Below are 26,791 nucleotides of genomic sequence, written 5' to 3'. Positions count from 1 at the left end.
TGATGAAGTTGACGATCTTGAACGTGCCATCGAAATCGTATCCTTGACGCCTCTAGTTCCCACAGACGGCGCCAATTGACAAGGTATTAACTTGTCAATGCCTACGGGTTGTAGACTAGGGTTTAGTTGGAAGTAGAGGGCAAGTAGATCTCGAAGGTTTCAGCCGAAAAGTACTCGATGATTATGAAAAACTAGGGTTTGAGAGACAATGATTGGATGCTTTCTTTGTCCCTCGACTCCCCCTTATATAGGAGGCGAAGCCGAGGGATTCGTATTGTACAAGTTACAGAGTCTGGGAGGGTTTCTAACCCATCCCGCAAGATTACAAATAATGCTTCCTATTACAACTCTAGCTTTCCTTAATAATATCTTAGGCTTCCGAACCTTCTTATTCTTCGGGTAGTGGGCCTTCAGTAAACCCCGGGTACTATCTTTGGCAAGCCCATTTGGGATGCCTATGTCAGCAAGTGACGGAGGGGCTGCTACTCGGCATGGACGGTGAATCCCTAGCACCAGCGACATTGCCGGCGGCCGGAGGAGTCTCCATTATAACATTGTCATTGCCGGCGGACGGCGGCGCCATCGAGTTGCTGGCGTCGAAGCTAACCACTTGCACTTCCGGGGGGGCCTTGTTTGCCACCCTCATACCACGCGCGTAGAGCATTGAAATCCGCTTGGACTGAAGCGGCGACTTCAGCTTTGACTTCAGGTACGAGTGTAGCTTTGAGTTGCGATACCAGTTGCGGTACCAAACCAGCTTGGACTTGGGCTAGGATTGACTCCCTCATTTCCTCCGCCTCCCGCTGCTTCCTCTCATTGCGCGCATTTTTATCGGCCGCAGACGACAAGCCGTAGTGACCATGCTTGTAGCCTGTACCGGTGCCAGCCAGACGGCCTCTATGCGGCCTTCTCGTAGGTGGATGTTCATTAACGATGTTTAGCGCCCGTACGAGAGGCTTGTCCTAGGCTACCCTGCTCGTCGACGCCTGGGACGAGGAGCCTTCGTCACATTGAGAAAGTTTTTGTCTTTTTTCTTCCTGCGGAAGAAACGCGAACCATTTAGAAATGTTGCTACTATTATATGAACGATACTTGATCTAATTAAACCGGTAAATTTCTTACCAGTTTTTTCTCCAACGACATGACCTTCTTGTCGTTCGTGAACCAAATTATGTCGGTTACGACCTTGGGGTCCGTGACAAGTTCCCCGGTTAGTTTCTTCTTATGGTACCGGGACCTGATGAATCTTCTTTCAAGCGGGTCCTTGTACTTGAGCCAGGGGTTCTCAATGCCGGCATTTACATACGCCTCGTCCTCCTTCGCCCAATAGGGCTCCTTTCCCTCGTACCCACGGCTCCCAAGCTTGTGGTCGCCGATGTTAAGCTCCCGCATTTCCTTCCCCCACAACTTGCGATTCTTGGTCGCTTGTAGCTCTTCATTGGCCAGGAAAGCATCAAAGTCCGCCTGGTAGACATGCGGAAAGGCAGAGTGGACCTCTTCGAAACCTTTGCCTTCAGCAATCAGCTTCCGCACCATGTACTTATAGCTGCTGAGGTGTTTGGTGAACTTCAGGAGGGCTTGTGAGTTCACAATGTTCTTGGTTTCATCAGTGGAGGCGTAGTCGCCTAGGAACTTGTATCGTGAGTGCAACCTCGCAATGAGCTGGTCTCGCAAATGCGCTTTGTTCTCAGCTCGGAGATCTGTCTTGTTGAGATTGATGACCTCTCGGAGGATACATGCCAGTTGGTTGTCGTACCCCTTGGCAACATCCTTAGGCTCCACCGGCAAACCACTGGCGGGGTCCACCTCTTTGATTGTGTCTCTGCCGGTGGCGACCGTGTTTTGGCGCCTTGCCTTCTGCGGCCTCTTGGAACCACTTGTCCCGGTGCCACTACTCCCGGCGGCGCCGCTAGGATCGTCACCGCTTGTCTCGCCGCCACCCCCGGCGGCGCCGGTTGCCTCATCGCCGCTAGGCTCGTAGGTACTACCCCCGGCGGCGCCGCTTGCCTCGTTGCCGCTTGGCTCGTCGGCACTACCCCCAGCGTCATCCTCCATCTCATGGTCCTCGTCGCCGCCAACACCAGCAGCCTCGGCATCCTCCTCCGTCCTAAAGAAGTGCCTATTGTAGTCCTCTAATTGTTTTTGAGACGCCATGGTGGCTTGCACTAATAGAAGATGAAAAAGAGTTAGAATTCACGGAAAAATTCGGCATGACCTTTGCTAAAAATTGGTCATGCCGAGTGCTAGAATTGCCGGAACGGAAATGAATCGACATTCTGGCACTCAATAGCAACTCAATCCCTGCAAACATATATATACAATTCAACCATATATAGAATTTCCAACATCACATCTACATCCACTTGTCCCGATGCTTACACCATAACCATCAAGATCTCAACCATCACCATATATATAACAACTTCATTTCACCGGTATCATTTTACAAATATAACCAGAGAACTCCACCTAATAAACTAAATACCAGTAGTAGCATTTTACAAGTATAACCAGAGACAAGAACTTTTCATTTTCATTTGGAACAACTTAGCATTAAAACAACACAAAAATGACATGATCTAAACCAACGGTAGTACCAACAGTAGTAGTAGCAACAGCTATATATAGCAGAAGCTATATAGCAGCAACTATATATGAACCAAGCTACTGCATTTTGCATTTTCAACTTGATTGCAGTAGCATAAGCATGAGCATTATATATATATGGCAGTAGCATACCACCATACCACCATATCTCAAATTCTCAAATTCTCAAATTGGTTTAGTGTCCAGAGAATGAATTGAACCACCATATCTCAAATTCTCAAACAAGCATAAATGAATTGAACTAGAGAATGAATTTAAAAGAATGAATTGAACCAGAATTTCAGCCAGCAAACATCTATAGAATTTATAGAATAGCATGAACATCTATAGAATTTAAATGTATACTAGTTCTCTGGTTTTTTAGCAATAGCCAGAGAACCTACTGCAAGCATTTACCAACAAGTTAAATGAACCAAGCATTTGTGAGATGGCTCCTAGATGAACTAGGTGCATTAGACAGGTTATTCTCCAACTGGTTATTCATTTTCATTTAATGAAATGAAAAACTAACATACTGCCTAGTGCCTAGTTCTTCTCCAACAAGCATTTCATTTTCTTTTTCACCATGTATTCTAGTCTGTACAAAAATGAGCATGCAAAAATGAACCAGAGCATGCAAAATCTCAACTTGAGATACCAAGCATTTTGATTAACCAACTAAATCAACCAGTAGGAGTAGCATGACCATTTTTTCATCATTTTTTTAAATGAACCAGAGAATGAACTTTGTTTAATGTACTGATATATTTGATGGATTGTGAATGTATGGTGAATCCTCCTTCGCTCATGTCAATCTTACTATTCTATAGTGTGTTGGTTGAATGAGCTGTTACATCTTCCTTTCTTATGACACAAGTCAGTACTAGGTTGAGTGTTACATGATCCTTCTGTGTGAAGTTAGATAGCACTGACCACTGAGTTCAATAGTGTATGGGGGAGCATTTGTGAGTCTTCACGAAGCAACATTGGTCAAGTGAGGCATTCCGGCTTGAGTGAAGCTTGAAGAGTTATCATCAAGATCAAGCGGGATGCGCAAGGCAAAGGTATGGCCTTGCTAGGTTTTCCTTTTACCGGTCTCAAGGTGGATGTTGGGAGACCGGATTATAGGATAGATAGCCGCACTATTAAGAGGGGCTTTCGGTTGAGTAACTTGATCACATCGTCTTAGGGAGCTCAATCCTTTGCATACTTTGCATATCCTTATTGCTTCTTGGTGTTTCTCTATGTGAGGTTCTTGAGCTTGTTGCTAGCTTTACAACAAGCCCAAGTTCATCGAAAACGGAGTTTGCATGCATCTTCTATGGCGTTTTCGAGGTTGGGTAATTTTACCGGTTATTCATGATATAAGGTTCTACCTTTTATATTCATGATAAAATTCCCTTCTACAGATTCTTGAGTTTGCACTTTTTATAGGATAGCATTTGTCGTTATCTTCCAAACGTAATTAGTTTCATGTCAATCGGAGTTCGGGAGCAATAGTTATTAAAGAAAAAGGAAAAAGAGAAAATATAAAAGAAAAAGGAAAAAGAGGAGGAGGGGCCGCCGGTTGGGCGCCCGGCCTGCCAGGCCATGCGCCGTCCCAGCCGGCCAGGTCCGGGCGCCAACCGGACCGGGCGCCAACCGGCCCAGGCGCCGGCCTGGCCCGGCTCCCTCCCCGGCCCGACCGGATGCTCCACCGGGCCGCCTCCCCGCCGAACGGCCCACGCGCCCTGGCGCCCCCGCGCGGCGTGAGCAATTCGCCACCCAGTGAGCGTGCTGCTGCCGCCCAGTCGGTGGGCCGGCCCGACCGGACGCCTGACCGGCCTCCCCAGCCCAGGCTCCGGTCGGCCGGCCTGCTGACCGGCTGGGCTGTTTTTTCAGCCCGATTTTCCTGCAGTTTTCTTGTCTTTTTCCCCCCAACGGTTTTATTTGCTCCTAGCTATAAATAGACCCTTCTTCCACCTTGAGACCATTTGTTCTTCCCATTCTCTCACCTCCATTGTTCCATTTTGAAGAACTTGCTCTCCCCTTTGATTCCTCCAACCATTCTTGCTCATACTTGAGGATTTGAGAGAGGAGATCTAGATCTACACTTCCAGCAAACCATTTCTTCTCTAAGTGAGGGAATCTCTTGGGATCTAGATCTTGGAGTCTTTGGTTGACTGTAACACCCCAGATATCTACCCTATCTGGCAATGCTACACATACTTTATCGATCTTTAAAAATAAGGACAAAACTATAAAACTCAGCATAGTCTCCTTTGTTTATGGTGATAACCACGACAACATAATAAACATAAACCTCCAATATTATACATACACACTACTACGCAGTTCTGCAAGGCAAAGCTAAATCTCAATAACCAGGTTGTCTCAAAAACAACTAGCTTGGTAGGTACAACACATATGGCAGCTTATATATAGATATAAGAGAACTGTAGGATTGAGCGTGTTAAACTAATTTAAGTATAAAGTGGTGTATTGTGTGAAAGTTATGTGCCGAAACATGTGGATGTGCTACCCCCGAGGTCCCATGCATGTCGTCCTCAATGGTACCTAAAAACATAGAAGCCACAAGGGTGAGTACAACGTACTCAGCAAGCACATAAAGAAATAATAAGCATTGCACAAAACATGACACCAACAATCATCCTTTAACGTTTGTCATAGCGCAATGATGCTTCTGTATGCCTACATGCTCTTTGCTTTCACTTTTCTTTGCGTATACCGGTATCGCTTGAGTGAACACCCGTCGGCATTCACTCGCTCCAACTTGTGGAGGTTGCCAACAATGTGGGACTCGTCCAAACATCGACGGTCTCAGGGTGCCTACCTCAGCAGGACACAACACTATGCACTGTCTTTAACATGTTATGCAAAATGCACGCGGAACTATACTCTTTGCTGTAATCACTTTGTCTCCACACATATAAACAATAACCAGCCACTTGAATATATAAAAGGTGCTATAAAATAAAAGTCAAGTGAGGGAATCATGCAAAGTATTATCCCATTATGAACTTGCCTCAACCGCGGGGCACCAACTGTGAATTGAAGGATTCCAAACCTTTAGTACTAGTACCTGTTATTCAAACATATATAACCCTCAATAAAAAGCATGACTCTATAACACAGCCATTCACAGAAAAACAACATCGTTTCTAGGTGTGAGACCTCGTTACGTAACATATGTCTAGCCTCTCAACTAAAGTGACAGCACAAGGTAGAATTAAAACTCAACCAGAGAGATAAATTATATATCAGCAACAACATGATATTTATCACACATCTACTATTGACATAGCCTGGATATTAACACCTTAACTCACTCGATCTCGATCTTAAGCATTCTTGTAATTCTATCCAACACAGGACAAATCACTAAACTGACCGTTGTTTGCAACCTGTCCAACCAAAATACGCAAGTATGTTCTCAATGGAAAATCTGAAACCTAATCTATAATTTGTATTTGGACACTACCTCGAAATTATGGACCAATCAGTCCAGGTTTCAAGTCAAGGATCAGAATATACAAGCGCTAGCTAGACCACTTCCACTCACTGTACCCACTAACCAAAAATTCAGAAACGAGACTACTGATCCTGAAATCTAACACACAGACATGAAGCCAAAACTGTAGATCAAAAACGGTAGGACATCTTGCTCCTTTTCAAGTCCAGCCATGCACGCTACTTCATATATTGCTACGAATTAAGAGGTTGTAAACAAATGGGGACTAACCATAACAGAGGTGCGGTGGTGGTGACAGAACGGCTTGACAGAGACTGTCGTCAAGAGCAGCGACACAGCCTGCAGAAGTAGCAACAACCTGACGGCAGCGACGTCGCAAGCTGAGGACGCGGCGGCGACGGCCCGAGGGCGCTAGCGCTGGTAAACTTTAGGGAAGAACTGTGACGGCGGCGCCAGACCCAACCCTAGTTTACTGGGTAGCTCAACCGCAAAACAAGTCCGGCCCCAGTTCTAAAAGCCCAGCCCAACGCACTTATTTCTTCACGTTAAATAGGGGTAAAGGATGTTTGACTAGCTTTGCAACAACAACAATACAAGGAATTGGCTAAAACTACAAGCTCTCAAACAACAGGTCGTGAGCTCATGTGCTAGTACATACTATTTTCCTTTCTTTTTGTCTACTCATTTATTTTCTCCAACTTCCTATTCCCTAATCAGATTTTAAATATTCTCATGGTCCTATATATTTTATATAAGGTTAAGTAGGCACACCAAGTTAGGTTTGGATTTTGGGGTATTACATTCTCACCACCTTAAACAGAATTCGACCTCGAATTCTTCCTCGATTTCCGACTCAACTCGCACAACTAAACATAATATAAAAACATATCATGCATCACCTACCAGCCTTGAATAATTCTGGATATTTCTTGCACAATCGAGGCTCAAGCTTGCAAGTCGCCTCAAGCTTGGTTTGCTGTGACAAAAAAACATTCTCATTCTCCAGCATATGCCTCATCACTCTCTAGGACTTTTCCTATATCCTCACAGGGAAAAACTCGAAGGTTAAATCTTGTTCAATCGTAATCAGCTCCACGGTTATCTATCGTTTTGGGTCACGAAATGCTTCCGCGACATAGAGAAATGAAACACCTTATGCACACATATTCATGGACTTGGGCAACCAAAGACGGTGGGTTAGCTTCTTCACCCGTACTTCTATTATGAATGGTCCAAAGTATTACCAACTAAGATTCCCTTTGATTTAAATTGATATTAAATCTTATAACATATTTTGTCGGTGACACCCTTAAGAACACCCTTAAGAGTACCTCGTCACCAACTTGAAATTCCATATCCAACTTTAGGATCAGCAAACCCCTTTTGAATGCTCTGTGCATAAACATGTGTTATATATCTAAATCTCTTATGTAGTTTGCTAAACCCAAATTGATCCCACTACTATGTTCTTGTCCATGAAACTACCTTTTAGCCCAGGGCATTCCAACAAAGTGGAGGTCTACAAGTTTTTCAATACAAAGCCCCGTAAGGTCTCATATGTATACTAGCTGGGTATGTAAGTGTTAATATAAGAGAAGTCAACAAGTGACATCTGATACTCCTAGCAACCTTGCCAAGATAGGATGTAACACCTGAGCATCTCTTCCGGTGTTTCGATTGTACACTCTAACTAACCATTAGTTTGTGAGAGAAACGCTGTACTAAGTCATAGCTGCGTTCCCAAGGACTCTTCAAGCTCTCCCCAAATTTCGACACAAACTTAGCACACGTATCAAATTTATGGTTTTAGGATCCCCAAGCAGCCTCACGGTGAAAAGTCACTTTCATAGTATATGGTGCATTATAGGAATAAAATGAGCAACTTTACTATGTTGGCCCAAGACCACCCAAATTGCATCCTTCCCTCTCCACATACTAGATAGGTTAACAACAAAAACTGTGACAATGTCATCTCAAGGCCATTCTAAAACCTATGAGGATTGCAGCTGTTCCGCTTTCCTCTTATGCTCATCCTTTACTCTCTTACAAACCTCACAACAGGACACATACTTAGCCACATCTACTTTCATTCTTGTCCACAAATAAGTTTTTTCTTTTCAGGTCCTAATATCTTGGTGTGCAACACTCTCATTCTATCTACGTTAACAAAGTGAAGATGGATTGTGTCTCCACGGGTGTTGCACCACCAAAACAACTTAGGTTATATTTGATAGCAAGGTCATAGTCTTTTGTCAATTCTAGCAATTGTATTTGTCTCCGATTCAGCTCCTATGCGAAGAGGTATTTGAAACCCTTATGGTTAGCGAACACATCAGAAGATTATCTATAAAGATAATGCCCAAAAAAAATCTAAGTGCAAAGACCACAACCGCAAGTTCCAGATCTAGATAGTTTTGCAGATTTTTTTTTAATTGACTAGAAGCATAAGCAATAACCTTTGCTTGATAATCCACCCAAGTACAACTAGAGGAATACAAGATCAGACCTGGAAGCTCTCCCATGGCTCAGCATGGGTGAGAACAGAAGCACTTACCCAACTATTCTTGGGTGCGGAGAATCTTTTCTAGCATTTATCACTCCACTGGAATTAACATCCTTTCGGGTTAGTTTGGTCATTGGCTTGGCGATAAAACAAAATTCCTTCAAAATCTTCCCCTAGTAACCGTATAGGTTTAAGAAACTTCATACTTCCTTACATTAGATGGTTTGTGTCGGTCTAAAAGTAGAAACCTTACTATGCTCAACCCAGATGCCATGTTGGTAAAAAAAACATGACCTAGAAAAGCCACTTCCGAAAAGCAAAACTAATCGCATAAAATTTATTCTTTCTTTAAGCCTCAAGCACAAACCTCAAATGACCATCATGATCTTCTTAGTTGTCAATAAGATAATAGGGTGTCTTCAAAGAACACTAACACAAAATTATCAAGGAACCTATGTAGCATCTTGTCCATTGTATCCACCAAGAAGGCATAGGCTAGTCCAATAGACATAGCTCTATATTTATACTTCCCATAATTAGCGGAGAAAGCACTCCTTTCAATATTTTGTTAGCCAAACTAGAGATCGATCTTGTAGAGCACAAGTCCATTGAGGTGATCAAACAAGTCCTCTATGCAGGGCAATGAATGCTTGTTACCACATAAGAGCTCGGTGATCCAAACACTTTCCCCAACTATCATCTCTCTTGGGTGTAAACATAATCGGCACTTCACAGGGGGAACACTACGTCGAATTCAAACCTACAGATAATATATTGTTCAGATGTTTCTTCATATTTTCTTGAATTGGTCGTGACAAACAATAAGGAGACATAGAGATAGGTCGAGTGCCAGGAGTAAGATCAAGATGGAATTCCACGTACCACTCTCAAAGCTCTTGGACCTAGACATGGTATCTTGGTGAAAAACGATTATCTTTGTCCTTGGTAAATCATGAAATGCTTATGAAGAATGTAGATGTCGCATGACCATTGAGTACTCGAAGTTATACAAATTTGGAACTAACAAACACCACTAAACCTATCTGATAATCTCATGGTGGTCAAGAAGGGCGTACTTTTGGTAAGGTACCATAAATTCAACGAATGATCATCATCACCACCTCTCCTACGCTTGGCAGTGCCTATGTTACAAGAGGAACATCGTGCCATTCCATGATTCAGGCTGCACAACATCGTCTCTCAACTAATTAACGGAAAAGTCACATAGTGATTCATCACTTCAATGTAGCAGGAGCGAATAATAAGGGTAATGATATGGGGGCCAATCCATCCCGAATCCAAACTATTAACTCAGTAACTGAAATAATGAATCACGCAACACTATCACTCGGGCATCCTCACTCACATTGCAAACATATTTCATGGGCATGAACCAAGGTTCAAGGTCGACTCCCATCTATTGTTTGCAAAGCCGCTACAAAAAATAGAAACTATCGTAAACTCAAGCTTGCGTGTACAAAACACACTTTAGAATATCAAAATTCGCTTTATGGAAGGCTAGGAGCTTGACCTATAAAACTAAGCCTTATGGAGGATAAAGAAAGGACAAGCTTCTCCCCTACAACTCCTATTAAGGAAAAGACTTTGAGAAACAGAATGATTTTCTTTTGGAAAGAATAACTAATGCCTCTTAGGAAAATAACGTGCTCACAATTATTTATACCCAAGAGTGGGAGAAGGGACACAAACTATGTCAAAGAGGAATATATGAGACAACGATTGGTAAAAACATGAGGCGTTAACTCTGGAACAATAATAGTTTGAGATAAGGACATTTGAAGTACACGGTTGAAAATATTTCATCTGTCTTGGAGACAAAGCCTACATGAGTGATTCCACTACTAGATGACGATCATCGAACTAAGCGAGATGCACCTCAAAGAATAGGTGAATGAGAATAAGAAAGTCAAGTGGAAATTACGGTTTACTGAACATGGATACAGGAAAGAGCTTCTCATATTGAAATGAATCCAAATAAGTCGTCATAAAAATATTTTATCTACAGTGCTGCTACTACACCAGTCAGGTTATCTAATCTAGTTTTATTCTTTTGAAAACCAATCGCCTTATCCAACTCATCTTAAAGATTACCAAACTATCCTCTCAAATTCTATTGGCATAACCTGACACTTATATCCAAAGCTTCAAGTAGCTCTAGGCAAACCAATCTTTAATATTCAATACTGGCATTACCTTGACACCAAAACCAAATTCTTCTTCAATCTCCTCATAAGTCCAACGAAGCAACAAAAATATCTAAATCTATCAATCCTATACTTTCATCACGTCATTCGCACAATTATAGAACTAGCATAAAAAAAACGAACATTTCCCATCCAAGGAGGAATTTTTCAACCATGAAGTGTCTCTCTCCCCTTCTCTAGTCAACTACAAATAACAAAGGGATAATGGTAACTCAAACAAGGCATGTAAGCCTATCATGGCAAAGGTCTGCCCACAAGTCAAACAACAATCATGCATAAAAGAAGTCAACAGTAAAATCCAGGAGAAGCACAAATGCAATGCATGACCCCAAACCCATCCTATTGTGCACCAGTGTGTCAAGTTTTATGTTGTTACATTTTAAATCAAGTTTTTTGTTTGTTTTAAAAAAATAAAGAAAGTTTTAGTTGTTAGACAAATTATCCTATTTACTATTAATCTACTCCAGAGACCTAAAGCCTAGGCTCTGATACCAACTGTAACACCCCAGATATCTACCCTATCTGGCAATGCTACACATACTTTATCAATCTTTAAAAATAAGGACAAAACTATAAAACTCAGCATAGTCTCCTTTGTTTATGGTGATAACCACGACAACATAATAAACATAAACCTCCAATATTATACATACACACTACTACGCAGTTCTGCAAGGCAAAGCTAAATCTCAATAACCAGGTTGTCTCAAAAACAACTAGCTTGGTAGGTACAACACATATGGCAGCTCATATATAGATATAAGAGAACTGTAGGATTGAGCGTGTTAAACTAATTTAAGTATAAAGTGGTGTATTGTGTGAAAGTTATGTGCCGAAACATGTGGATGTGCTACCCCCGAGGTCCCATGCATGTCGTCCTCAATGGTACCTAAAAACATAGAAGCCACAAGGGTGAGTACAGCGTACTCAGCAAGCACATAAAGAAATAATAAGCATTGCACAAAACACGACACCAACAATCATCCTTTAACGTTTGTCATAGCGCAATGATGCTTCTGTATGCCTACATGCTCTTTGCTTTCACTTTTCTTTGCGTATACCGGTATCGCTTGAGTGAACACCCGTCGGCATTCACTCGCTCCAACTTGTGGAGGTTGCCGACAATGTGGGACTCGTCCCAACATCGACGGTCTCAGGGTGCCTACCTCAGCAGGACACAACACTATGCACTGTCTTTAACATGTTATGCAAAATGCACGCGGAACTATACTCTTTGCTGTAATCACTTTGTCTCCACACATATAAACAATAACCAGCCACTTGAATATATAAAAGGTGCTATAAAATAAAAGTCAAGTGAGGGAATCATGCAAAGTATTATCCCATTATGAACTTGCCTCAACCGCGGGGCACCAACTGTGAATTGAAGGATTCCAAACCTTTAGTACTAGTACCTGTTATTCAAACATATATAACCCTCAATAAAAAGCATGACTCTATAACACAGCCATTCACAGAAAAACAACATCGTTTCTAGGTGTGAGACCTCGTTACGTAACATATGTCTAGCCTCTCAACTAAAGTGACAGCACAAGGTAGAATTAAAACTCAACCAGAGAGATAAATTATATATCAGCAACAACATGATATTTATCACACATCTACTATTGACATAGCCTGGATATTAACACCTTAACTCACTCGATCTCGATCTTAAGCTTTCTTGTAATTCTATCCAACACAGAACAAATCACTAAACTGACCGTTGTTTGCAACCTGTCCAACCAAAATACGCAAGTATGTTCTCAATGGAAAATCTGAAACCTAATCTATAATTTGTATTTGGACACTACCTCGAAATTATGGACCAATCAGTCCAGGTTTCAAGTCAAGGATCAGAATATACAAGCGCTAGCTAGACCACTTCCACTCACTGTACCCACTAACCAAAAATTCAGAAACGAGACTACTGATCCTGAAATCTAACACACAGACATGAAGCCAAAACTGTAGATCAAAAACGGTAGGACATCTTGCTCCTTTTCAAGTCCAGCCATGCACGCTACTTCATATATTGCTACGAATCAAGAGGTTGTAAACAAATGGGGACTAACCATAACAGAGGTGCGGTGGTGGTGACAGAACGGCTTGACAGAGACTGTCGTCAAGAGCAGCGACACAGCCTGCAGAAGTAGCAACAACCTGACGGCAGCGACGTCGCAAGCTGAGGACGCGGCGGCGACGGCCCGAGGGCGCTAGCGCTGGTAAACTTTAGGGAAGAACTGTGACGGCGGCGCCAGACCCAACCCTAGTTTACTGGGTAGCTCAACCGCAAAACAAGTCCGGCCCCAGTTCTAAAAGCCCAGCCCAACGCACTTATTTCTTCACGTTAAATAGGGGTAAAGGATGTTTGACTAGCTTTGCAACAACAACAATACAAGGAATTGGCTAAAACTACAAGCTCTCAAACAACAGGTCGTGAGCTCATGTGCTAGTACATACTATTTTCCTTTCTTTTTGTCTACTCATTTATTTTCTCCAACTTCCTATTCCCTAATCAGATTTTAAATATTCTCATGGTCCTATTTATTTTATATAAGGTTAAGTAGGCACACCAAGTTAGGTTTGGATTTTGGGGTATTACATTGACTTTCCCCCTTGTTCTTCCTCTCCAATCTCATCCTAGCATTCGTTGCTTTGGTGGGATTTGAGTGTGAAGGACTTGAACACCTCCGGTGTTCTTGCTTTGCATCATTGCATAGTGTTGAGCTCTCCACCACGATTTGTTCGAGTGAGAGACCGTGAGCTTGTTACTCTTGGAGGGTGACCTCCTAGTTGGCTTGGTTGGTGTCCCGGTGATCTCTTCGTGGAATATTGTGAAGGGGCCCGGGCTTCTCCTTCGTGGAGCTTGTGAAGTGGTTGTGGAGCTTGCCATCTCCGGAGCGGAGGAAAAGCTAACCATAAGGAAAGGGCCATTATCCTTCGTGGGTGTGGTTCGGAGAATAGGGTGAGCCTTCGTGGCGCGGGGAATCCTTCGTGGGACCTCCACTCCTCCAAACGTGACGTACCTTGTTGCAAAGCAAGGGAACACGGGAATACATCCTCGTCTCCGCGTGCCTCGGTTATTTCTATACCCGAGCTCTCTTTCCTTGTGATAGCCATCGTGCTTGAAGTACATATATCTTGCTATCACTTGTGCTACATATATCGTGTGCCTATCTTGCTTAGCTCTAGTTGCTATTGTTACACTTAGTTGAGCTTAGCATATTTAGGGTTTGTGCTTGTAAACTAAACGATAGTTTAATTCCGCATTCTTACAAGACAAATCCGCAAGAGTTTGTAATTGCCTATTCACCCCCCCTCTAGGCGACATCTCGATCTTTCAATTGGTATCAGAGCAAGGTCTCTCCTTGTTTAAGGCTTCACCGCCTTGAGAGTAAAGATGTCGGCTAGTATAGTGCACAATGACACAATTGTCTTTAATGGCACAAATTATCTTTTGTGGAGAAATTGCTTGCTTTGTAATCTTCGGACCTTGTGTCCACATATAGAGCAATTTCTAGATGTCGGTTTTTCTCCTCCGATGGATTCACAAAATCTATCTTTAGAGGATGAGAAAAACTTACATCTTGAAGCTCAAGTATCTAATGAGCTTTTATTTTCCTTGAGACCCGATTTTCGTAGGTTCTTGATATATATAAAGCGAAAATCGTCTCATGAGATGTGGATCAAGCTTAAGGAAATGTTTGGTGGATCCACTTCTAAAATGGTCGGTGGTGACTTCGAGGAGCTCTCTTCCCCTTCACATCATGAAGAGCTCCAAGTTGCTTCCACCTCCGGTCGTGATGAGTTATCATCTTCTTCCACTTCACCAACGTGTAGCAAGACACGAGGTAATGATATGGTGAGTGGTGAGGAAAATTGCAATGTTGATATTGTGCTCAATAGTGATGATTATTCATCTCTATCCCATTGCAATGCTTCCTCTTTGGACTTAAACACATCTAGCATTGAAAATAATCTACATGTTTGTGTTGATAGTCCTTGCATATCATGTGTAAATTGCTTACATAGATCTCATGATGATATGCTTACCTTGTCTTGTTCCCATAATCAAAATGCTTCTATTTCCTCTAGTTGGTTGTTGACTAACAATGTAGAGGAAACCGAACACTCTATGGATCAAGACACGACTTCAAATGAGGATTCAAGAATATCTTCATCTTCATCCTCCGGTTTGCACATGTGCCTTATGGCAAAAGGATCAAAGGTATCTCCTACTTTGACTCCTAACACATCCTCTAATGATGAGAACGATGATGATGATAATGATGAAGAATATAATACCTTGGTGCATAATATGGCAATAGTATATGCTTCTCTTCATGGTAATGATGAAGCTCGTGCTAATCTCGAACACTCTATGGATACCTTGAATAAATATAGGGAAACCATAGTGGAGTTGGAGTCCCATGTTGAAAATGAGGAAACGAGATTCACTCTCCTCAAGCATGAGCTAAAAGATGAGAAGCATACTAATTTTATGCTTACACAAAAAATTGAATCCTATATGCATGAAAATGAGAAAACTATTGTTGATGCTTGTGCTACTAACTCTAATTCTTGTGAAGCATCTACCTTAGAGGAGAATGTTGAGCTAAGGGCTCAACTTGAGTTGCTAACTAGCAATTATAGGGAATTGGAAGAAAGTCATAAAAAACTCTCAAGCTCTCATGATGATCTTCTAATTTCCTATGATGGGCTAAAATTAGCTCATGAGGCAAGTATCACTAAGGTAACATCTTGTGAGCCTCATATGGATGTTAGCACAATGTCTACTACAAATGTTATATTGCCATGTGCTAGTCCTTGTAATCCATCTAGTCAAACTAGTGATACACCTTGTGTTGGATTACTCACTTTGCCTTGTTGCTCTAACAATGAAGCTTCTACTTCCTCTAGTACTTGTATTTCTACTAACCATGTAGAGGAAATCAAAGAGCTCGAGGCCCAAGTCCTTTCTTTGAAGAAAGACTTGGAAAAGCGTCATGAAGGGAAATCCGCACTTGACAAGATGCTAAGTGTGCAACAATCCCCCAATGACAAGAGTGGACTTGGATTCAACTCCAATAACAAGAACAAGTCCAAGAGCAAGAGCAACAAGAAGAAGGGCCAAGACCAAGTCAAGGATCCGGCCAAGTTGGTTTGCTTCAAGTGCAAGGTTGAAGGGCATCATGTTAGATCATGCCCATTGAAGAAGAAGAAGCACTTGAGTGAGAAACAACAAGGGAAACGGCCGCAAGGTCAAGGTCAAGCTCATGCTCGACCTCAAGTTGAAGATAGGCCACTTCCCAAGAAGAATCAAGATAATGTTCCCCAAGAGAAGAAATCAATAAAGAAGAGAAAGGGGAACACTTGCTACTTATGTCGTGAGAAGGGGCACTTTGCTTCTTCTTGCTTAGGTGGTACCTTATCTAACCCTATAATTGTTGATAATGATTATTCTCTAGGGAAGGATAAGGATGGCAATGTGTTTGCCAAGTTTGTTGGAACTCAAAGTGGTTTCAAGAAAAGAACCATTTGGGTTGCCAAGCCTATTGTGACTAACCTCTTAGGACCCAACTTGGTTGGGGACCAACAATCTCAAACTTGATCAATAGGTACAAGTGGAGGGCATTGGAGACTTGGCTACTTCATGAATAATTAAGGGATCTTCATATATTATATTTTTACCAAGCCAAGTCGTATGGATTATCATCTATATCTTATATCCAATGTTCCTCTTTGCGGTAACTTATACTTCAACTCTTCATGTTTATTGTAAGTTACTTGCCCCTTTGCATGTTTGGTTTTGTACCAAATATGTGTATGTATGTGTTGTGTCTTACTTGCCTATCTTGTGTATTCAAGTATGTTTGTTTGACTCATCATATACTTGTGTATTGTTTTGAGCCTAATGCATCTTGATGATATCTTATTTGGCTCTCTTTGGAGTGATTAATGGAACATCCCATTTTGGGGGAGTGATATGCTTTGTGCATCTCTCTTTCTTTAAAATGTGTGTACATGGGTACCACCACTTAGTATTGATATTGCAAGATTATCTAGTCACTATGTGGTGTGCCATACTCATGAGAAATTCAAATTCTAAATATCCATTAATCATCTCTAGTTGAATTTTAGTTGCCTCTTATGTAGAAGAAATGTTTTATCACATTATGGGGGAGTAATATGTTTTGTACATACCACAAGCCTAGAAAATGTGAACATATGAGGTTATGCCACTTAGAGTTGATGCTCTTAATTATCTTGTTCCTAGGTGGCATGTTTGCTCAAACAAGCTCCATTCCTAATAAAAATATTTTATTACTCATCTTGTGGGCTCCTGTTTGAATATGAAATTCTTGGTGCGGTTTTTCCTCAAATACATATCTCTATATCTTATTTGGGACACCGTTTGCTTCAAGTTATTCTAATCATTGCCGTGCGTGATTGTGTGACTAGTTGAAGTTATCAAGAATCTTCATCCGTGCATAGTGCTTATTCTATATACTTATCCTATGCCTTTTATTGTGAAGTTGATCCTTACTATCATTGTTAATACTCCACCGGAAATTATTTCCAATATACTCATTGTCTTTGACAATTGATAACCTTGTATGTGGTTGAATTTTTGGATCATCTTCACCTTGGATTGTTTCTTACTTCCTTATTTTATTTCCAAGAAATCTTTATAGCTCCCATATGTCTTCCTTGTCCCTTTGAAAAATCTTTTGATAAATCCTCTTGATTCATATCAAGTGTTTGTTTTGGAATACATACCTTTTCTTTACGGTACATTGTGCCATTGTGAAAAGTGAGGGTTTGGTTTATTTGTTCGAACCTTGCTCTTTTGGGGAGTTTGCTATCTCATTCCTTCTTACATATTTTATTAGCTTGAATGAGATAAGTCTTTGAGCATGTTTGCTTTATTTCATCCTCTATGCTCAATGGTTTCTTCTTAGTTCACTTGTTGAACTTTGTTGAACAAATCTTTTGTGATTTGCTTCTTAGATATAATTTGGACAACAAATTTGTTTTGTGACACCTCTATGCCTTATTAATTATTTTGGTGTTTTGTCCAAAGTATATCTTTCTTGGATCTTTAAAAGTTTTGGTGCATGCTTATATGTAATTTGTTTATACTTGTAGCATGCTTGCTTTCTTTCGATCCATTCTGTAGGATATACTCCATCAAATCCTAAATGGCTAAGATGTGCATGAAATTCAAATTTCATCTAAATATGCACATGTTTATATGGAGTGTGTCCTATATATTGTGGTTAGTCTAACCATGTTGGACCCAATAAGTTTGGGGACCAAGATGTACTTGAATGATGTTTTAGGTACATTGGAGATGCAATGGAGGCTTGTCTCATCTATAAGGAAGGTGTTGTCACCATATGAGGATTGGAGTCAAGCTAGGATGATCGATGAACTCTTATCTACTACATCAAGCCATTTCCATCTCGGTAACAAGTATCTTATTCATGCACTCTCATATAGCATCCAACCTCTTGTAGGTTGTATCTTGGCATGAAATTATTTATTTCGAAAATATTGCGGTTCTTGAAAAATCATTTTTAAAGTAAAACTTCTTATTGTACATTTGAGTAATTTGAGAAGATGCATATGTTGGGAATATATATATACATCATGTTTATGATTCACCTACCCACACATGCCCTCTAGCAATTTATTGCATATCAATTCCTCAAAGAGCTCTTATGTGCAATATTGATGAAATTGCGAAATAAGTCCATATTTATGATACTTGTTGCCTTTCTCAAATCACTCCAACTAGCTCTACTTCCCTTATTGTTAGTTGTGATGTTTTTGAGGTTTAACTTGGTTGAAGTTCATTCATATACCATAAGTGAAAATTGGAGCCATAGGCTATATATGCTTCTTAAGCAAACATCCTTTGGTATATTTTATGACTTCATCTTGGATATCTTGTCTCATCTATTTTGTTAACCTCTTGTGTGTGCATGTTTCTTTATGGATCACTTTGTCCACTTTAGAAACTCATATACATAAGAGCGTTAATCCATCACCTTGATATCCTTGTTCTTTGCCGACCATCTTTTACCCCTTTTGTTTTTTAGTGGGTTGGTAAAGAAAATTTATGAGTGCTTGGTTTATTTTCTTCATGCACTCATATCTCGTAATTGTTGGACTAAAGTTGTTCTTGATAAGCATACTCTCTTTATCTTAGTTGTGTTCTAAATGATATATAGGGAGTGAGGATTCCATGTTTGTGCATGTTGTATTCAAATGCAAACATTATAAATTGTGCACGAACCTTGGGGAGCTTTCTTATTTTTAAGAGCACTATATCTCTCTTATCATGATATCTTTGTTTGTCCAATTGGATCTTTGATTGCTTGCTTTACTTGTTGAAGCTCATTTCACCATGTTATCTCTATGCAATCTTTGATCCTCAATATAGTTTGACTTCCTTCAAGTATTCATCATTGGATATGTGCACTTGATTCCACTCAAATTATGAGAAGTGCACACTTTGGGGAGGAACTCACATTATATTGGCCTTCTAAATTTTTCACCCATTTTGACAATCGATGCCAAGGGGGGAGAAGTTTAGAGGGTTTAAGGGAATGGTTTTATACTTAAGTTTGGTTTGTGCTTAAGTGTTTTGTCCTCTCATGCATTTCATATTTATATGTCTTGCATGGTTGTATATATATAGTGGAAACTATCCCAAAGGTTAATCTTGACAATATATGCAATGAATTCATGTTCATTACACGTGCATACATTGTGGGGGAGTTTTCTCTATATATATTGGTTCTACTCACATCTCTTGCATTTGTTGTAGTTGTGTGAGTAGAGCCGGTTTTGATATGGGCTAGTAGCTTTGTGTTACTTGACTATATCAAATACAACCTCTTGTATACAACTTATTCTCGGATAAGTTGCGTACTTGTTTCTAATATTCATTATATAAACCCTCTTATTGTGGTTGTCATCAATTACCAAAATGGGGGAGATTGTAAGGGTACATTGCCCCTATGTGTGGTTTTGGTAATTAATGACAACCCCTATGGACTAATGTTTTCATTGAGTTTATATGAAGGAATATTCCATAGGTGCTACTTGTACTCCATGTGTTGGATTCAAGTATGGATGCCATGAAGATAAAGGTATACCTTGTGTATTGGCATCAAGATCATCGGTATGAAGATATATATGTGATATGATCAAGAAGAAGAAGAAACGAAGATGGAGTTCTTATGTGGAACTCAATATTAGCCATGCTCTATCTTATGTGAGTATGAGAAGATACAAGGTTGAGTTGGGCAAGTTCAAGATGAGCATCTCAAGTGAATCACATTCTTGAAGCTTGCCATCCATTTGGTGATAATGGACTAGTGAAGATGTGCATCAATGGAGCTTTCCCATCATAGTGTATGGGGGAGCATTTGTGAGTCTTCACGAAGCAACATTGGTCAAGTGAGGCATTCCGGCTTGAGTGAAGCTTGAAGAGTTATGATCAAGATCAAGCGGGATGCGCAAGGCAAAGGTATGGCCTTGCTAGGTTTTCCTTTTACCGGTCTCAAGGTGGATGTTGGGAGACCGGATTATAGGATAGATAGCCGCACTATTAAGAGGGGCTTTCGGTTGAGTAACTTGATCACATCGTCTTAGGGAGCTCAATCCTTTGCATACTTTGCATATCCTTATTGCTTCTTGGTGTTTCTCTATGTGAGGTTCTTGAGCTTGTTGCTAGCTTTACAACAAGCCCAAGTTCATCGAAAACGGAGTTTGCATGCATCTTCTATGGCGTTTTCGAGGTTGGGTAATTTTACCGGTTATTCATGATATAAGGTTCTACCTTTTATATTCATGATAAAATTCCCTTCTACAGATTCTTGAGTTGGCACTTTTTATAGGATAGCATTTGTCGTTATCTTCCAAACGTAATTAGTTTCATGTCAATCGAAGTTCGGGAGCAATAGTTATTAAAGAAAAAGGAAAAAGAGAAAATATAAAAGAAAAAGGAAAAAGAGGAGGAGGGGCCGCCGGTTGGGCGCCCGGCCTGCCAGGCCATGCGCCGGCCCAGCCGGCCAGGTCCGGGCGCCAACCGGACCGAGCGCCAACTGGCCCAGGCGCCGGCCTGGCCCGGCTCCCTCCCGGCCCGACCGGATGCTCCACCGGCCGCCTCCCCGCCGAACGGCCCACGCGGCCCTAGCGCCCCCGCGCGGTGTGAGCAATTCGCCGCCCAGTGAGCGTGCTGCTGCCGCCCGGTCGGTGGGCCGGCCCGACCGGACGCCTGACCGGCCTCCTCAGCCCAGGCTCCGGTCGGCCGGCCTGCTGGCCGGCTGGGCTGTTTTTTCAGCCCGATTTTCCTGCAGTTTTCTTGTCTTTTTCCCCCGACGGTTTTATTTGCTCCTAGCTATAAATAGACCCTTCTTCCACCTTGAGACCATTAGTTCTTCCCATTCTCTCACCTCCATTGTTCCATTTTGAAGAACTTGCTCTCCCCTTTGATTCCTCCAACCATTCTTGCTCATACTTGAGGATTTGAGAGAGGAGATCTAGATCTACACTTCCACCAAACCATTTCTTCTCTAAGTGAGGGAATCTCTTGGGATCTAGATCTTGGAGTCTTTGGTTGACTTTCCCCCTTGTTCTTCCTCTCCAATCTCATCCTAGCATTCGTTGCTTTGGTGGGATTTGAGTGTGAAGAACTTGAACACCTCCGGTGTTCTTGCTTTGCATCATTGCATAGTGTTGAGCTCTCCACCATGATTTGTTCGAGTGAGAGACCGTGAGCTTGTTACTCTTGGAGGGTGACCTCCTAGTTGGCTTGGTTGGTGTCCCGGTGATCTCTTCGTGGAAGATTGTGAAGGGGCCCGGGCTTCTCCTTCGTGGAGCTTGTGAAGTGGTTGTGGAGCTTGCCATCTCCGGAGCGGAGGAAAAGCTAACCATAAGGAAAGGGCCATTATCCTTCGTGGGTGTGGTTCGGAGAATAGGGTGAGCCTTCGTGGCGCGGGGAATCCTTCGTGGGACCTCCACTCCTCCAAACGTGACGTACCTTGTTGCAAAGCAAGGGAACACGGGAATACATCCTCGTCTCCGCGTGCCTCGGTTATTTCTATACCCGAGCTCTCTTTCCTTGTGATAGCCATCGTGCTTGAAGTACATATATCTTGCTATCACTTGTGCTACATATATCTTGTGCCTATCTTGCTTAGCTCTAGTTGCTATTGTTACACTTAGTTGGGAGGCGAAGATTCTGCTCCTTCAACTGGCGTCTCAAAAACAACTAGAGTATGCGACGTACTCGTTCGAACAGCCACATCAAAAGCTGGTATTTTTTCCTCATCACCACTGCGATTAAATGTTAGCAGCATAAAAAGCAAGATAGACAAAAAAATTCGAGTACAAAAATAAAGGGAAATAAAAGGTGACTTACGAGCTGATGAGGGCCTCAAGGTATGGATCATAAGCTGCCTTCTGACGTGAAGGAGCAGTTTCTTCGGCTTTGGACGTGCCGGAATCTTCGACATCAGCCCTTTTCCTTTTGTTCCTTGGAGAAACAGCAGGAGGAGGAGACTGTGCCGATGTAGTAGCTTCAGAGGCAGCCTCCTTTTCAGAAGATCCCGCAGATTTTTGAGATTCTGCGGGTTCATTCTCAAGAGAAGGGGCATCTTGGTTGTCGTCAGTGACAACAGCCCGTTCATCGACTTCTCCACCTTCAGGAAGGGGAGGAAGTGAGACAAGATTTGGATGGTTCTATACAAAAAACAGGGGGAGGTGTCAGTAAAAGAGTTATGAAAAAGATGGCAAGGCAGTAGCAAATCAATTGACAAAGGTTACCTTGGGAAGCGCATTGGTGGCGCTGTATGGTTTTACGCGGCACGAATAAGGGACAGGATCTTTTTTGCTGAGCGAGGAGATTTTTCGGACAAGTTTCTCTAAGTCCTTGACCTCTAAATCCACCGACAACCGATTTGTGTCCTTGTCGCCAGCATACTTCCAGAGAGGGTATTTGCGAGCCTGAAGAGGCTGCACTCTGGCTCTAAGAAAGTACGCCGTGATTTGGATACCTGACAGCTCTTTGCCGCGAGTATTCTGCAACTCATGGATGCGAGTCATCAGGGCTTCTGTCGATAATTTTTCTTCTTCGGTAGCCTCTGCATCCCAGGAGCGGCGGCGAAAGATTTTCTCGGCACCATCGAAAGGAGGGATGTTGTCTTCAGCACATCCATGGTTTTCCTCCTGAATGTACATCCACTTCTTGCGCCACCCTTGAACTGAGTCAGGGAGTTTGACGTCGAAGTAATCGACTGTGGGGCGAACGGAGATAACAACGCCGCCTATATTATAGGCGACATTGGGAGAGCCATTGCGGCGACAAAAGAAAATGCACTTCCATAGCGCCCAGTTAGGCTGGACGCCAAGGAAGGCCTCGCAGAGGGTGATGAAAATGGAAATGTGGAGGATAGAATTGGGCGTGAGGTGGTGAAGTTGCAGACCATAAACAAAAAGCAATCCGCGGAGGAAAGGATGAATAGGGGCGGAAAGACCGCGGATGAGATGGTCGACGAAACTTACCCGATACCCCATTGGAGGGGTTGGGTAGCTTTCTTCACTAGGGAAGCACAGCGCTTTGGGCTTCTTGGTGATCCCCAGCTTCTTCAAGAGGTTGATGTCCTGGGTGGAAATTTTGGACCTTTCCCACTCCGCGCTTCCCAGATCTACGGCAGCCATTGATGATTCCGGCGTGCTGTGTTTGATCAACCTACACGGTGGCATCAACAATGGCGCATGAATGCAGCTTGGAGAAGATGAGCTCAGGGAGTTGTGGGGCGCATGAGGAAGTTTTTCAGAGGAGAGCAGGAGAACGGCGCGAGCAGAAGTGCTCGAGGAAGAAGAAGGAGATCTTATATAGAGGTGCGGTGAAGCGGCGGACCGTTGGATGGAAAAACTGTGCGGCAGATGATAACTACGTGGAATAGGGGTAAAAAATTATTTTAACCCTGGAGAAGTTACGGTACGAGCGCCAGGAAAAGCGGAGGACGTGTGTCCCCCACCTGCACGACGTGTCAAGATAATAGATAATTTGGGCCCGCAAGGCAGTGGGAGAAAACTTCTCGCGATTTTCGGACTTGCAATCGTGGCTATCGTCAGCAATAACGTCACTTTGGTAGGAGAAAAATTCGACTCAACAGCTTCATGAAAAAGGCGACATGGAAAAGTATTGGAGAGCCTTTGATCAAATGCTCGGGGGCTACTTTGAAAAAATGAAAAGATCAAGAAAGACAAAATAGAAATGGCATGAGTCTATGATCAAATACAAATATTTGTTCATAGCCTCGGGGGCTACTCCCATCGGGAGCGCTGTTCGCGCACCCGAGAAATTTGAAAACTTCGGGAGAGAAAGAAAATATAGCGGCATAAGGTGTGGAGCCTACACCCAAGCACAAGTCCTTGGTTGTAGCCTCGGGGGCTACTCCCATCGGGAACGATGTCCGCGTGCCCGATGAAATTATAAAAAAAAAGAGAGAGAAGAAGAAAGATGGAAGAGCAAAAGAATATATTTCGAGTTATAACTAACTCTACATATACTCCCATCGGGAAAGCAATATAAAGTCATCCGTTGACTCAATAAAATGTGCCATTCCAACAGCCGAATAAGCACTCGACAATATATTCTCAGAACGCCAAAGTTGCGATCAATTTCTGAATGCCGCAAATTTGCGAAGGTCAGACCCCAGATCCGTTCTGTGTGGCGTGGCGCCGTCTCTGACGTCGGTTTGCTACTTTTATCCGTATCAACAGATACGAAGAAAAATCCTAACGGACGCGTGATGTCTACACCCCCTCCTTTTCCTGTAGACAGTGTTGGGCCTCCAAGAGCAGAGGTTTGTAGAACAGCAGCAAGTTTCCCTTAAGTGGATCACCCAAGGTTTATCGAACTCAGGGAGGAAGAGGTCAAAGATATCCCTCTCATGCAACCCTGCAACCACAAAGCAAGAAGTCTCTTGTGTCCCCAACACACCTAATAGGTGCACTAGTTCGGCGAAGAGATTGTGAAATACAGATGGTATGAATAAGTAGTAGCAACGGCACCAGAAAAGTGCTTTGCCCAGGACAGTAAACAAGCAGTAGTAATGCAGCAGTGGTAACGCAGTAAAACAGTAAACAAGCAGCGATAGCAGTATTTAGGGACAAGGCCTAGGGATCATACTTTCACTAGTTTTCACTCTCAACATTGATCACATAACAGAATAGATAAATGCATACTCTACACTCTTGTTGGATGATGAACACCATTGCGTAGGATTACACGAACCCTCAATGCCGGAGTTAACAAGCTCCACAATTCAATGTTCATATTTAAATAACCTTAGAGTGCATGAAAGATCAACACGACTAAACCAAGTACTAACATAGCATGCACACTGTCACCTTCACACTATGTAGGAGGAATAGATCACATCAATACCATCATAGCAATAGTTAACTTCATAATCTACAAGAGATCATAATCATAGCCTACGCCAAGTACTAACACGGATGCACACACTGTCACCATTACACCATGCAGGAGGAATAAAACTACTTTAATAACATCACTAGAGTAGCATGCAGATATATTGTGATACAAAACACATTGCAATCATAAAGAGATATAAATAAGCACTTCACTATGCCATTCATAACAGTGAATAAGTATTCTGTGAAATATAGCCTAAGAGACCCACACGGTGCACACACTGTCACCTTTACACACGTGGGACAAGGAGTCTCCGGAGATCACATAAGTAAAATTCACTTGACTAGCATAACGACATCTAGATTACAAGCATCATCATATGAATCTCAATCATGTAAGGCAGCTCATGAGATTATTGTATTGAAGTACATAGGAGAGAGATGAACCACATAGCTACCGGTACAGCCCCGAGCCTCGATGGAGAACTACTCCCTCCTCATGGGAGACAGCAGCGTTGATGAAGATGGCGGTGGTGTCGATGGAGGAGCCTTCCGGGGGCACTTCCCCGTCCCGGCGGCGTGCCGGAACAGAGACTCCTGTCCCCTAGATCTTGGCTTCGCGATGGCGGCGGCTCTGGATGGTTTCTCGTACCGTGGCTTTTTCGTCAAGCGGTGTCGAAGTTTTAGGTCACGACGGCTTAAATAGGCGAAGAGTCAGAGTCGGAAGAGTCCCGAGGTGACGACACCATAGGGTGAGGTGACCACCCTCCAGGCCGCGCCGGCCTATGGTGAGGAGGCCCTGGGCCTCCCCCTGGCTTGCCCTTCTGGCTCTGTGAGTCTTCCAGTGAAATAGAATTTCTGTAATTTTTCTGGATTTTTCCGAGCACTTTGGTTTTTGGGCCTTTTCTGCAATAAACAGACATAATAAACAGAAACTGGCACTGTGGCATCTTGTTAATAGGTTAGTCCAATAAATGCCATAATATGATATAAAGTGCAAGCAAAACATGTAGGTATTGTCATAAAACAAGCATGGAACATCAGAAATTATAGATACGTTGGAGACGTATCAACGCGTTAGGTACCCGATAAATATGACTGGGACTCGACAGAATGGTAAGACCTTAAGCGGCACCTGTCGAAGTTTACACCAGTATCCCGAGATCATGTCCAGGGACGTGATCTTGAAGTAGGTTTTTGCGGATTGCCACTAGAGCAGTTAACTAGTACCTGATCCGTCAGATGAACTAGCCCCAACTACCATTATCCCTGTACAATATAGAAATCAACATAAAGAAATATAGAGAAGTTTTAAGTTGTCGAGTAAAAATAAACAGTGGAGATTTTCCCTGACTCTGCGATTCAAGCAAAATCTCAGGGGTTACTGACATAGGCGTCCCCAATGGGCCTGCCGAAGATAGTACCCTGGGTTTACTGAAGGCCCACGACCCGAAGAATATGAAGGTTCGGAAGCCCAAGTTGATATTAAGGAAAGTTAGAATTGTAATAGAAGTGGTGTTTGTGATCTTGCGGGATGAG

At 42.5% G+C, this 26,791-nt stretch overlaps 2 long non-coding RNA genes across 2 annotated transcripts; both read right to left on the bottom strand.

The window, feature by feature from the left end:
- Window positions 1-4,920: 4,920 nt before the first annotated feature.
- Window positions 4,921-6,895, bottom strand: LOC139830550 (uncharacterized). The gene is made up of 3 exons (XR_011742994.1): window positions 6,329-6,895; window positions 5,612-5,668; window positions 4,921-5,142 (listed from the first exon to the last, which is right to left on the bottom strand). It is a non-coding gene; the product is annotated as an uncharacterized lncRNA (long non-coding RNA).
- A 4,454-nt stretch (window positions 6,896-11,349) lies between these two features.
- LOC139830551 (uncharacterized) lies at window positions 11,350-13,277 on the bottom strand. The gene is made up of 3 exons (XR_011742995.1): window positions 12,862-13,277; window positions 12,145-12,201; window positions 11,350-11,675 (listed from the first exon to the last, which is right to left on the bottom strand). It is a non-coding gene; the product is annotated as an uncharacterized lncRNA (long non-coding RNA).
- Window positions 13,278-26,791: the final 13,514 nt, after the last annotated feature.

The sequence above is a fragment of the Lolium perenne genome, chromosome 4 (genome assembly GCF_019359855.2).
Source record: "Lolium perenne isolate Kyuss_39 chromosome 4, Kyuss_2.0, whole genome shotgun sequence".
Taxonomy (NCBI): domain Eukaryota; kingdom Viridiplantae; phylum Streptophyta; class Magnoliopsida; order Poales; family Poaceae; genus Lolium; species Lolium perenne.
The sequence above is the reverse complement of the archived record's forward strand: the minus strand, read 5'-3'. Positions and strand labels throughout refer to the sequence as shown.